The following is a 13,300-nucleotide window of genomic DNA, read 5'->3' on the forward strand; positions in this document are numbered from 1 at the left end:
CAGGCTCAACGTGGCGGTCTTCTGCCGGACCGTTTAAAGTGACAGGGAACTCCATGAAAGGCTGGAGGGAGTACACACTGGAGGTGAGGTTGAAGGAGCATCAAGGAGGAGTCGGATGAGCAATGGTGGAGAAGGGGATGGAGGTGGGTTGTCTGAATCAAAGTCCGACATAGGAGCGACGGATCTTGCGCTTATGTAAAGTCAGTATGAAGTAGATTAAGTAGTTTAACAAATCTTTCAATGAACCCTTTTTTAGCTCTTGAAAACAACAGCAACTAGATTGAAGAAGCTTCTACTGTTATTAGTCACAGCCACAAAAAGAATAGTGCTGTCTCAAGAGGCGGGATTTCCTAAAAACACAGCCAATCACAGGTGGTTTACTTTCTCAAGAGCTTACTACCCTCAAAGGGACAAACCTTGACACTAGACAAGGTTTGTCAAACCTTGACATGTGGTCTGCCTGCTCAGATCCGTCAGCCATATGGTGTAAGTAAATTGATCCATCGGACCAGATCACCTTCTTTTTTTGCTCTTGTACCCAGATCAGGCACCTGTGGGTGAATTCTCTATCTCAATGGGCTCCTTGACGGCTATAATCTTCTCTAACAAACCTTTAAGGCCAGAAACAGAGAAAATTGGATTTGAGTTTAAATTATCCTTTCTGTTTACGGTAGAACTGAGTAAGTTACATGAACTCAAAGCTTATGTGGAAACCAACTACCTCAGAAAATGTAAGTCAGATAAATCAACTTTATAATGCATTGAAGTACTAAAAAGTACTATTATCAGCAAAAAATGTTGAGAATATTTTTTTGTTTTAAATATGTCTATGTCATGATGTTCTAAGAGGTCAGACCCACATGCAGGAAACCACGCAGAGAAACCAGAGTAAAAGTTAAACAGGTTTATTAGGAGTCCAAATGGGTAGGATTCAGGTGAACTCAGAGAGCTAATGAACCGGAAGTTATGTGGAAGTTATTCTTCCAAGCATCCAGTCGGTGTGGGTTTCTCCAAAAATAGAAGGACTAGTTGGAGGGCGGACAGGTTTTGGTTAGGTTGGTTCCTGAGGAACAATGGAGCGGACTGCCACTTAGATTTTCAGGAGTACTTGAACGGGACACGTGGAGATAAATCCCCTGCTCAGTGTGAAGCCCAAACAAATTCTGCTTATTTACTCACACATAGAAACAGTAAAATCATTTACATTACACATTTTTGCTCCACAAATAGCAAAAGTAAACGTATGAAATTTGTGGTAAAACAGGGAAAAATCGTGGCAGCATCAACAATTTTGTGAAACACCTCAGCTTAAATGCAACACAGAATATGCAGCATTTCCTATAAGGGTGACAGAGGAGGGGAACTGCTGCTACTAAGGCAAGACAGAAGTCTCTGACATCTGCAGTGTATTTCAGGCAGGTACAATCCAGGCAGTAAATGTGGAGCTTTAAGCAGCACGAAGCACTGTTACTGCTGGGGTTGTTCATATCGATAAAAATGGTTATAAAAGAAGATAGATAAATGTGTTAAAGGAAACCCTGAGTGCAACTCGTAGTAGCAGTAACTGTATGACTCTGGTCATCTTCCACAGGAAGAAAAGGCAACCTAATTAAGATTATAATAAATAATAAATAATGAATTTAAAGTTGATTATAATGACTAAGTAATGTTAGATTACAATCGCTCATATATAAAAGGTGAATGTAATAAAAACAGCTATGGTGAGGTTTAAAAAAATATATACAGTGTATAATAGATGATTTAAAAAAAACAACATTTATGAAATGTATGTATAATTATTTAGGTTCAGTTCAGTTGGCTATAAATGTTCGAATAATATCTCAAAATTAAGACATTGGCAATTTTGTTCAGTAACGGTTTATTCAATTGATAATTTCAATTTCAATTAAAGCTATCCAACATTGTAAAAAAGTAACATTTCATTGTACACCTGGGATGTAATTAAAGGAATAACCATTAGATCGTTATCTATACCTAAAACTAAGAGGTTTATGGGGATTTCATGAATTTAGCATTAATCAGTAAAAAAAATAAAAATTATAATTTTCGTCGTGATCACTGAGTCTGGGAGCGGCCATTTTTTTTCCAAAATATAGTAACCCCTCCCTCCTGCCATCTTCCAACAGTGACGTCACGGTGCGGTAAGCCTAGCGCCATTCTCCCCGCTTTCCAAGCTAAATCAATGGGAACTACTAGACACATCTGCAATCAACAACAATTATTGAAGATTTCCAGAGGACTTCACCATTGAAATTCACCAGAGCTATAGTGAAACTGACAATGCCCACGTGCATGGCAGCTGGATGCTGGAATACATCGGGTAAAAGTGAAAAAAAAAAAGAGTTATTCCACCTTTCTGATTCCTGATCCTCCACGGACGGGTTGGTCGTTGGATCGCCAACATGAAGAGGGAGGATTTGCCATCGAACTTCTGGCCAGAGAAAAAACACGTAATATGTAGCCAACATTTGGAAGAAGAATGTTTTCAAGATGACTTGGATAATAGCGCGTTGTGACAATTCAATTCAGTTTATATCTATAGCGCCAAATTCACAACACATGTCATCTCAAGGCACTTTACAGTTCTACCAGATCATACAATCAAATTGATACAAAGTTTTCTATCTAAGGAAAACCAGTTGATTGCATCGACTCATTGACTCAAATGCAATCCCTCACACTAAGCATGCTTGTAGCGACAGTGGAGAGGAAAAACTTCCTTTTAACAGGAAGAAACCTCCAGCAGAACCAGGCTCAGTGTGAGCGGCCATCTGCCGAGGCCCACTGGGGTTCAAGGAGACAGAAGCAGAGACACAAAAAGCAGCTGTAAAAGGCGGCCCTGTCCAGGAAACACGCAGCCAGGCAGACGAGCTCCGAGCCAGCTCCCATGCCAGAGGACGAAGAGAGCACATCCAGTCAGTCAGAGAAACAGGACTACACTGGAAAACTGCCCGATCTCCAGCATCTATAAACAAGGGTGTTGATGGAAGCAGCACTGCTGATGTTTCTCTCCAGGATGGAGTCACAGCCGAACAGGAACAGATGAGGCAAAGCTACTCTGACAAACACCAGATACAGCACTGGGACTTGATCAACAGCCGATACCGCACCGTGACGTCACAAACCAGTAGGTGGCAGTAGTGTTCTTTGACAAACATGGATACCTCCAGTAAAGCACATTCAGATGAACATTACTCTGGAATAAAAACACTTATTTATTGAACAGGATGGAATAATTTCATATTTAAAGTACTTTGAGAAGTTTGAATTCTGAATATGACGGCCTTCTCCTTTAAATTTTTTGTTTGTTTTCTGATTCTTGATTTGTGTTTTTTGCAGCTTCATTGTTTTGGATCCACAAACAGTATCTTCTCTGCCCATATGCAGTTTTCCTGTAACTAAGATCACCTATTTACACAGGATGTCTCCGCTTCTACTGCTGTATAACTCATGGAAAATACCTGAATAGTTTGCTTGTCGCTTCTCTTTTAAAAAGTCCTTTATCCTATCAGTGGCTCTGTTATAACACAGAGATAATGTTGAATGCCGAAGCTTGGAACAATTGATGCAGAGAGATCTGCTCGTGGCCTAATTGACTCGTGGTTCTGTGCCAGGAGGAACATTACGTCGATGTAAACTTTCTATCGGTCATCTGTGCGTTGTTTTTACACGGGGAGGGGGGCCTCCGTTTGTTTTTCTCTCATTAGGCGTCCCGCTTTCCACTGACTCCTTGCACTGAATTCTGTGAGTGGAGCCAACACCTTCAAAGTAAATACATCTCACTGAACAATGAAATGTCAGAGCCAGGGTAGATCCCCAGCTCACATCCTCTACATGTGATGAAGGAGTGGCCATGCTGCAGATGCCTGATAAAGGCTAAAGGACTTTACAGCCTAGAAGGTGCAGGAGTGTTTTGTTTAGCAGCTGGCAGAACACATGGATAGTAAGTATGAACATGAAGCTCTTTTGATAACTGTTGTTTTATTGTCTGCTGTTTTTGAAGTGCTACTCCGCACTGTTCTGAAATAGACTTGTGTTACCGTGCTCGTGTTGCCATGGAGAGATCCGGCTGGTGTTGTGTAGCAGTGTGTCTCTAGAGTGTTGAGTTTGGTTAGAAAATCATCTGCAGAAGAAGGATTATCTCTAGGATTTACAGTTTAGTTCACACTGGATTCAACTCGAAACATCTCTTATCTAAATTAAGAAAAGTTGCCAATATTTATAGTTCATGGTCCAAATCATGACCAGTTTGCACTTCAATGCATAAAGCCACAGAAGTAGGAAAGTAGTGGTCTGTTTTAAACCCATGATTCCTCACTTGAAACAATGCTAATAAAAGATTAGCAACATTTAAAAATTAAAACAGGTGATTAAAAAAAAAATTCAAATGCAATTTCTTTTTAGCTTGATTTTAATTTTTTTTTCAGTTTCAGACTGCAGCTACTTTTTTGGGCCGATTTTCCAATCGTGCGAGAATTTTTTCGATCGGGCCGAGTTTCAGTCTCCTCGTGCGTCCGGCGTCATGTAGTATACAGGGGCTAACGAGGGACGATCAGCCTCTCACGACAACCTCCTGATCGGGAATCGCAAGTTCGGGAGAAAATCAATAATGTTTGAAATCCTGCTGTAGAAGCAGAGCTACGAACCGATTTACCAGAACCTCGAGCAATGGGCATGTGCAAACAACAGAGTTCTTATTCCAGATTGACGAGTACGACCGGCGCCATCTCTCAGCGCTGAGTCAGACGTGCGGTTTTTGGACATGCAGTGTGAGAACTTTTAACCAATTAAAAAGCAGCAGGGTCCAAATATAAGGAAAATCATCAACCAGTAAAGATCCGGAGACATTTTTTATTAAAATCTGTTACGTTAAACAGAATTTAACACTGAAATAAAAGGTTTTTATGCATCCATGTTATACATTGACTTTAAAAAAAAAAAAAAAAAAGAAATTTTTTTCCATTTTAAAATCTAAAATGTTTTTTAAGTAAAAAACAACAGTCGTTCAGTTTGGTATATAGACAATTTCCTGATTCACATATGTTATTTTTCTTTCTTTTTTCTGTCTTAATGTTGGCAGTGGGCTTTAGGCTGCCCTGCAAGGCTTTAAACCTGGGTTTAACCGGAGACTAAGCCATTCTCAAGCACATATCAAGGTGCTCATTTTGAGCCTGGATCCAGATTTATTGTTGATTCTGTTCATGGTGGAGAATCCTGCTTCACAGCAGCAGGTTGAGCCAAACATCCTCTAAATGTGCAGGGTCATCTTTGAGCACGCCGTTTCACTTTTCTTTCACCAGTTCACCACAGTTCTTCCAGCAGTCCACACTTTCTCTGCTCTCTTTTTCTTTTTTCCAGCAGCAACCCAGACTGACACAGGGTTCCCGCAGGTCCTTAAAAAGTCTTAAAAGGCATTGAATTCTTCAAAATAAAACTAAGGCCTTAATTGGTATTAAAATATCTTAAATCAGTCTTATTTTTTAAAACATCATAAATAGGATTATTTTTTATTATGATTTTTTATTGTAATCTAAATAAAACGTTAAAATTGACAATTTTTTTTTAATAGAAAGAAATAACGACTCGCCATTATTGGTTCCGTCCCGATAGCGGAACCAATAAAAGCGTTGTTGCTGCCGGGACATTCGGGAGATGCACCATTAACTTTTTGTCTGGAAAATATGAGCAAGTGTAAATGTAACCAAAATTGTCTCCAGCCAAGAGTTTCCTCCATGGCTAAAACCAGGGAACATACATGAGGCTCAGTGGATTTAGTGCAAGAAGTCATTCAAGCTCAGAACGATGGGAATTAAGGCAGTGGAGTCGCACATGCGAAGCACGAAACACAAAGCGTCAAAATGGAGTTACAGAGAAACAGCCGGTATTTCTCAGTTTAGTTCCACCCTTGTCTCTGCAACGCCTCCACTTATCACCAAATCAAACATACTAAGAAAACCATACAAAGAAAAATAGCTGCAAAAAAGACTTAGCACTGGTTATGTTGGGGCTTTAAAACTGATTTGTTTTGTTCCCTGCTAAAACAAAGTTTGTGAATTCAGTTAAATAATTGTTCAAATATATCTGTCATTTGTGTGTTTTTAGCTTTCCTTCTGTATGGGAAGCTTTTCAACATTTGAAACATTAGTGCAGTGGTTTATGTTAAAATAAACCTTTGGGTTAAGTTGTCGCAAGCGGATTTTTCTTGTGTTTCTTGTGAATTTAGTCTTAAATTTTTATTTCAAGTGGCATTAAAAAGTCTTAAAATGTCTTGAATTTAACTCGCCTTATGCTGTAGGACCCCTGCTGACAGCTCATTGGCTAATTTGTATCAGGTGTATCCTGGAGCCGGACGCTCCGGAGGGCTTTACCATATTAAAGGAATAGTACACCCAAAACATGATTAGCCTTCATTTTCTACTCATCCCCATGCTGAACAACACTCTGGAGTACTTTTTTGATATCTCAAATGCATCTGGAGATCTGGGAGGCTTCTTGCTGTCTGCTGACATTCAAATAATGGAGGTCTATGGCGCCCGAGGCAGAAAGGTCCATAAAAGTCCACAAAAAACGTGTCAATATTCCTCCATACTGCTCGTCCAATGTATTCCAAGTGTCCTGAGTGGGTAGCGTCCATAATTTACTCGAAACGAAGTCATTTAGAATGTTTTTAGAGCATAAACAGTAGTGTATAGGATTTCCTGAAAGCGCGTTCACGAGTCTACGGAAACCGCGGCAGACCAAGCCAGATGAAAGTGCGCATTCAGCATCTGCTCTGCCGATAATGCAAGCGTAGAAGAAGAAATGTGCTGTTTACCTGTGCAAAGAAAGAAACAACGAAAGAAAAATGTCTGAGGACTTCAGTGTTGAGGAAGAGCATGAGTTCTTTGCCGAGCTGAATGCGCACTTTCATCTGGTTTGGTATGCCGCAGTTTCCGTAGCGTTGTTGAACGCGCTTTTAGGAAATCCTATACACTACTGTTTATGCTCTAAAAACATTCTAAATGACTTAGTTTCGAGTAAATTCTGGACGCTACCCACTCAGGACACTTGGAATACATTGGACGAGCAGTATGGAGGAATATTGACACGTTTTTTGTGGACTTTTATGGACCTTTCTGCCTCGGGCGCCATAGACCTCCATTATTTGAATGGCAGCAGACAGCAAGAAGCCTCCCAGATCTCCAGATGCATTTGAGATATCAAAAAAGTACTCCAGAGTGTTGTTCAGCATGGGGGTGAGTAGAAAATGAAGGCTAATCATGTTTTGGGTGTACTATTCCTTTAACAAGAGTAGCGGTGCAAGTAAAATTGGACACTGCTGTCAGACAACATGCGGCAATTTCTAAATGTTTTAAATCAGGTTGGGTCCGGATCCGGACCCTTGTCCAATAATTCGTGACTCTGTTTGAAACCCTGTGCTTTCGTTGTACAGTTTGAGCTGTAGCTGTGTGCAACGACTGAAAACATCGCACAGTGTATGCCTGGCTTTTGATACTTCCACGTAAAACTAGAAAAAAGGAGAATGAAATCTGAAAAAAGAAATATGTCCAAACCACATTTTAGCTTCAGCTGGTTGAAATGAATGAAATAAAGGCACCTTTGCTACCCAATGAATAATCTGCAAAAAAAAAAAAGGCCACATGTGAATCAATTACCAAACAAGCCTTATTGATTTAACTGCATGGTTTTAATTTATCTTTCATGGGAAGTTTAGAATGTTTTATTAATTTTTTATTTTATTATAAATTTGTCTTCCTATTGGAGAATGTTGATTTAGTGAAAGATTTTTTTTCCCACCAATAATTGAAAAAAATCCTCAGTTCAACAAACAATTACTAAAATAAGGCGCCAGCTGCCGCCTTATTTTCCTGGACATAAGAGCTTGATGCTGCAAACAAAGTGCAGGGCAGTGTCCACAAAAACACTGATATCACTCTATAGACTGAGGGAGTGCTTCACCTGTTATAGTTCAATCAGCCCATGTCTCATTTGAGTGAGTTTGCACAGGTTGAGGTGTATTAAATTACTCGTGGTCTCGCTGGAAACAATGAGCAGAAAGAAAGCAATGACGTTTTCCTCAGCTGCCAGATCGTCACTGCTGACCTGCTCCATAACTGCGGCGGCAGCGTGTTCCTTCTCCATCACAACCCGCAGCTCTGCTCTCCGACCTTTGCTTCAGTTTTACTTTTATAATTTGGATTGTAGCTAACAGTGTAATCTTTCTTAACCTCTGTAGTACGCCAAGTCTCCCATCACAGCTCTTAGCTTAATAAATGACTGCCTTTTATTTATATGCTAATTCTTGTGGGACACTGTGCCAGTAGTTGTCGGGCATATAATGTATGGCCACAATGCATATGCTTTATGGCTAATTAGGTTATTGATCTGAGGTTTCTCCTGCATTAGAGCATGATTACAACACAAAGAGCATGAGATCAGGAAAAATGTTCCTGCGAGAAGATCTCTGCTGTTCATTGCTGGGCTGTGTGCACACATGGCAGCTAAAACACTTCTCCTAAAACAGTTTGCTGGATCGTTTAACATGATTGTGAAAAAAAGAAATATGGAATTCAAGGTTAACTCACACCATGCTTTGACAAAGTTGGTTCTAGAGCAGCCTCACTGGGGATTTGGAATACACTGATTAGGATTTTCCATTCCAGATACAACTCCAAGTGAGTAAAGATAAGACTTTTGCCAAAAACTGTAGCAGTGCAATACTAGAGGTATAGCGAGAGAATTTTAATATTGGTGGGGAGTCAAAAACCAAAGTACACTGAGGGATGGCTGAAAGATGAAAGGCTCCAGAACCTCAATCTGCACTGTTCCAACAGAAACAAGCACTGCATCCATATTTCCTAAATAAAGACAAACTTTACTTTCCTACAGCCTTTGCTAACAAATAGACGCTTATATTCAAACATCCATGCTGTCTAAATAAAAGTTATAGTGGAGAAAATTTCTGTTGTTAACATCTTTTCCTTTGTCAGTACTTACCTGCTTTTATAAAAAAAAAAAAAAAAAAATTATATTTTCATGTACTAATATCTACATTAAATGGATTTATGATTTTACTGGACTCCTAGATGACTTGTAGAGACACAATTTTCTCTTTAACCCATATAACACAAAATTTAGCTCTTAAAAAAGCATGAATTCTGTGTATATCAACTTTAATGTTGGTATTTTGATGCAGGGTTCCTACAGCATAAGGCGAGTTAAATTCAAGACTTTTTAAGACTTTTTAATGCAACTTGAAATAAAAATTTAAGACCAAATTCACAAGAAACACAAGAAAAACCTGCTTGCGACAACTTAACCCAAAGGTTTATTTTAACATAAACCACTGCACTAATGTTTCAAACTTTGAAAAGCTTCCCATACAGGAAGAAAGCTAAAAACACACAAATGACAGATATATTTGATATATCTGAACAATTACAAAGTTTGATTTAGCAGGGAACAAAACAAATCAGTTTTAAAGCCCCAACATAACCAGTGCTAAGTCTTTTTTGCAGCTATTTTTCTTTGTATCATTTTCTTAGTATGTTTGATTTGGTGATAAGTGGAGGCGTTGCAGAGACAAGGGTGGAACTAAACTGAGAAATACCGGCTGTTTCTCTGTAACTCCATTTTGACGCTTTGTGTTTCGTGCTTCGCATGTGCGACTCCACTGCCTTAATTCCCATCGTTCTGAGCTTGAATGACTTCTTGCACTAAATCCACTGAGCCTCATGTATGTTCCCTGGTTTTAGCCATGGAGAAAACTCTTGGCTGGAGACAATTTTGGTTACATTTACACTTGCTCAGATTTTCCAGACAAAAAGTTAATGGCGCATCTCCCAAATGTCCCCGGCCGCAACAACGCTTTATTGGTTCCGCTATCGGGACGGAACCAATAATGGGGAGCCGTTATTTTTTTTAAATAAAAAAAAAGTCAATTTTAATGTTTTATTTAGATTACAAAAATTATGATGTTTTAAAAATTAAGACCTACGAAAGACTGATATAAGACATTTTAATACCAATTAAGGCCTTAGTTTTATTTTGAAGAATTCAATGCCTTTTAAGACTTTTTTAGGACCTGCGGGAACCCTGTGATGAGTATAATTAACCACAGCGTTTTAGTTTTACAAGTAACTGTTAATATATGAAACATTTTAATGTTTAATAAGTTTGAACATTCCCATTTGTATTATTCCCCGTCTGTGTTAGAGGGTGAAAATAATGGTATTGGTGGCCACAGGGACAGCTAATGGTGGCCATGGCCACCTCTGGCCCCCCATTAGGCTCCGCCCCTGTGCAATACACTAACAAGGCTTATTTAATAGTTTATTGTGTTACTGTGATAGACATGAGCACTACTTATCCACCGCCGTTAAGGGCTGGTTAGCCTCCCGCAGCAGTGTGTCGCAGTGAGCTTGTCGCAGGCCTGATTTGATTTTTGCCCAATATTGAAGCGTGGTTATTCCACCCCACAACGCAAAACGGGAAAAATCAGGAACTAGCTGTGGGTCTAGGTACGGCAGAGGCAGTGAGGTAGTGGTGGCAAGTTTGTCTGACAAAGGAGGGACATGAGGGTGAAAGAGCGGGGATCCAGGTGGAAAAAGGGTCCCAGCGTTCTTGCTCTTCTAGCTGGTCCATCTTCATGAGTCGTTTTCCAAAATGGCGGTCATACAAATAAAAAAAAACAGTAAGGTACCAAACAGGAAATACACATAGTGTAGAGCGGATGTAGATTTGACCAATCAGAGGCCTCCTTACAATTTTGGAGAGGTGCAGCAGAGTGTCTGCGGAAGGGGGCGGGGCATATCTGTGCTTTCACCGTGACACCTATGCAGCAGCCTACTTTCGAAGTATAAATCAGCCGTTAGAGAGGCTATTCAGAGAACATGGTACTACACAGAAAATGGTTGCATGGAAATCTTTAAATCCTTTAAATTTAAGCTTTGTAGAAGTTGTTTTTATCTTGTTTTGGGATTCCATTAGTTTTTAATGAAACATTTACGTTTTTGTAATATGCTGAATGAATGCATGCATGAATGAAAGGATTAAAAAAATAGCTTGACCTCAGGAAGATCAGCACTTGTTACAGAACAAACCCGGATCTCGAGAAGACTTTGACTGATGACACAGAAAAGGACACTTATGGTTGTTTATAATTATGTTAATTTTTTTAACTATTCTTCTTTGTGAAATAATCCCAAGAGGCTCTAGAGGAGGAGAGGAGGACTTCCCTTGAGTTTTCCAGCCTTTAAACGGCTGTCGGCTCGTATGGTTAGAATGCATTGCCCATAATGATTGATGGAAGTTATGGCTTTGATTTCCTCCCTCTCTCTCTTCTCCTTGCTCATTTTCTGCGTCCTCTGGGCTACTTTTTCATCTCAGCTGGGCCCCACAGAAACAGATAAGAATTATGTTAATGAGCTGCTAGGTGGAAAATCAACTTGTTAGGGTTGCTATTGTTAAGAATCATATTCAATAACCAAAAACAAAAAAGCATTCCTTAAAAAATATTAGAAATTAACTGCACAGCGTTCAACACCAGAGGTCGATAAACAAATCAAATCAGTCAATGAAAGCCATGTCACCGTAAAAGAATTGAATCCTAAAAAACTCACACAAAGAGAAAAGACAATCAAAGGAAATTTATTAATACAATTACTTTAGTCGTTGGCGCTCAGACCTCAGCAGGAAACATGGCGCTGAATGTTGATAGATATGCGTGAACAGGAGTAAAGAACAAGAAGTTGGTCAGTCTATAGATGGTCTATAGACCTCCACCCAACCTGACAGCATCAACAGAATAACCGTTTGTTTTTCCATTCAGCCACCTTACTGTTCATCAGATCCTGATCATCAGGAACCATTTTGATTTTCCTGCTGCTAAATAATATAAAACAAGATTAAAGCCCTTGCATTTTATTATCACCAAGTACCTTAAAATTGCTTTGATGTTGAGTGCTTCAGAGTGTGGAGGTGGAGTCAATCCTGGTGATGGTCCAGGACTTCAGGCCAAAACAAGCTGAATTTGTAGAAGAAAAACAATATTTGGGGACATTTTGTATGCAGAAAACAATATTAAAGAGTTCCTTCCTTCGTTCTTTCCTTCCTTTGTTCGTTCCTTCCTTCCTTCCTTTGTTCGTTCCTTCCTTCCTTCCTTCCTTCGTTCGTTCTTTCGTTCTTTCCTTCCTTCCTTCGTTCTTTCCTTCGTTCGTTCGTTCGTTCCTTCCGTTCGTTCGTTCCTTCCTTCCTTCCTTCGTTCGTTCTTTCCTTGCTTTGTTCGTTCTTTCCTTCGTTCTTTCCTTCCTTTGTTCGTTCTTTCCTTCCTTCCTTCGTTCTTTCCTTCGTTCGTTCGTTCGTTCGTTCCTTCCGTTCGTTCGTTCCTTCCTTCCTTCCTTCGTTCGTTCTTTCCTTGCTTTGTTCGTTCTTTCCTTCGTTCTTTCCTTCCTTTGTTCGTTCTTTCCTTTGTTCCTTCCTTCCTTCCTTCCTTTGTTTGTTCCTTCATTCGTTCCTTCTTTGTTCGTTTTTTCCTTCGTTCGTTCGTTCCTTCCTTCCTTCCTTCGTTCGTTCGTTCTTTCCTTCGTTCGTTCCTTCCTTCCTTCCTTTCTTCGTTCGTTCCTTCCTTCCTTCCTTTCTTCATTCGTTCGTTCCTTCCTTTCTTCGTTTGTTCCTTCATTCGTTCCTTCCTTCCTTCCTTCCTTCGTTCCTTCCTTCCTTTCTTCGTTCTTTCCTTCCTTCGTTCATTCGTTCCTTCCTTCCTTTCTTCGTTTGTTCCTTCGTTCATTCGTTCCTTCCTTCCTTTCTTCGTTTGTTCCTTCATTCATTCGTTCCTTCCTTAATTTGTCTCAATTCCTGTACTGCTCCAGCCTCCAGTACATCTTAAGGTTTTTTTTCTCTTAATGGATGAGCAGGTTTTGTTTCAGATCCCCATTTGTCATTCCAATTTTCTCTTTAACCCTTTCACCAAACAATGCCCGCTTCACTAGCCGTCTGGTTTCTCTTTCTTTGAGAGTCCATTTTCAATCACTTCTCTTCTCCCCTGCCACCTCTTTTTTTTTCTCTGACGGACTGAAAAACCTTTTTAAATAGAATCAATTTACGCCAAAAGACCCAAAGGATATTAGACACTTAATTTCAAAACTAAAAAAAACGGAAAGTAAAAAGAAAAAAGTCATAGAGGGAAACCGGTTTAGCTCAAGGGTATTAGCATAATACCGACAACTTTTATCTTGGCTGTTATACAGTGTGTTGTGAGTCCTGGTTATGGGTCATCCAT

General features: G+C 39.7%; 1 protein-coding gene across 4 annotated transcripts in view; it reads left to right on the forward strand.

The window, feature by feature from the left end:
• LOC119774002 (small conductance calcium-activated potassium channel protein 2-like) overlaps positions 1-13,300 on the forward strand; it is a 173,663-nt gene that overhangs the window by 10,961 nt on the left and 149,402 nt on the right. The gene's annotated exons all lie outside the window — the stretch shown is intronic.

The sequence above is a fragment of the Cyprinodon tularosa genome, unplaced genomic scaffold, assembly GCF_016077235.1.
Source record: "Cyprinodon tularosa strain WSP-4 unplaced genomic scaffold, ASM1607723v1 ctg797, whole genome shotgun sequence".
NCBI lineage: Eukaryota > Metazoa > Chordata > Actinopteri > Cyprinodontiformes > Cyprinodontidae > Cyprinodon > Cyprinodon tularosa.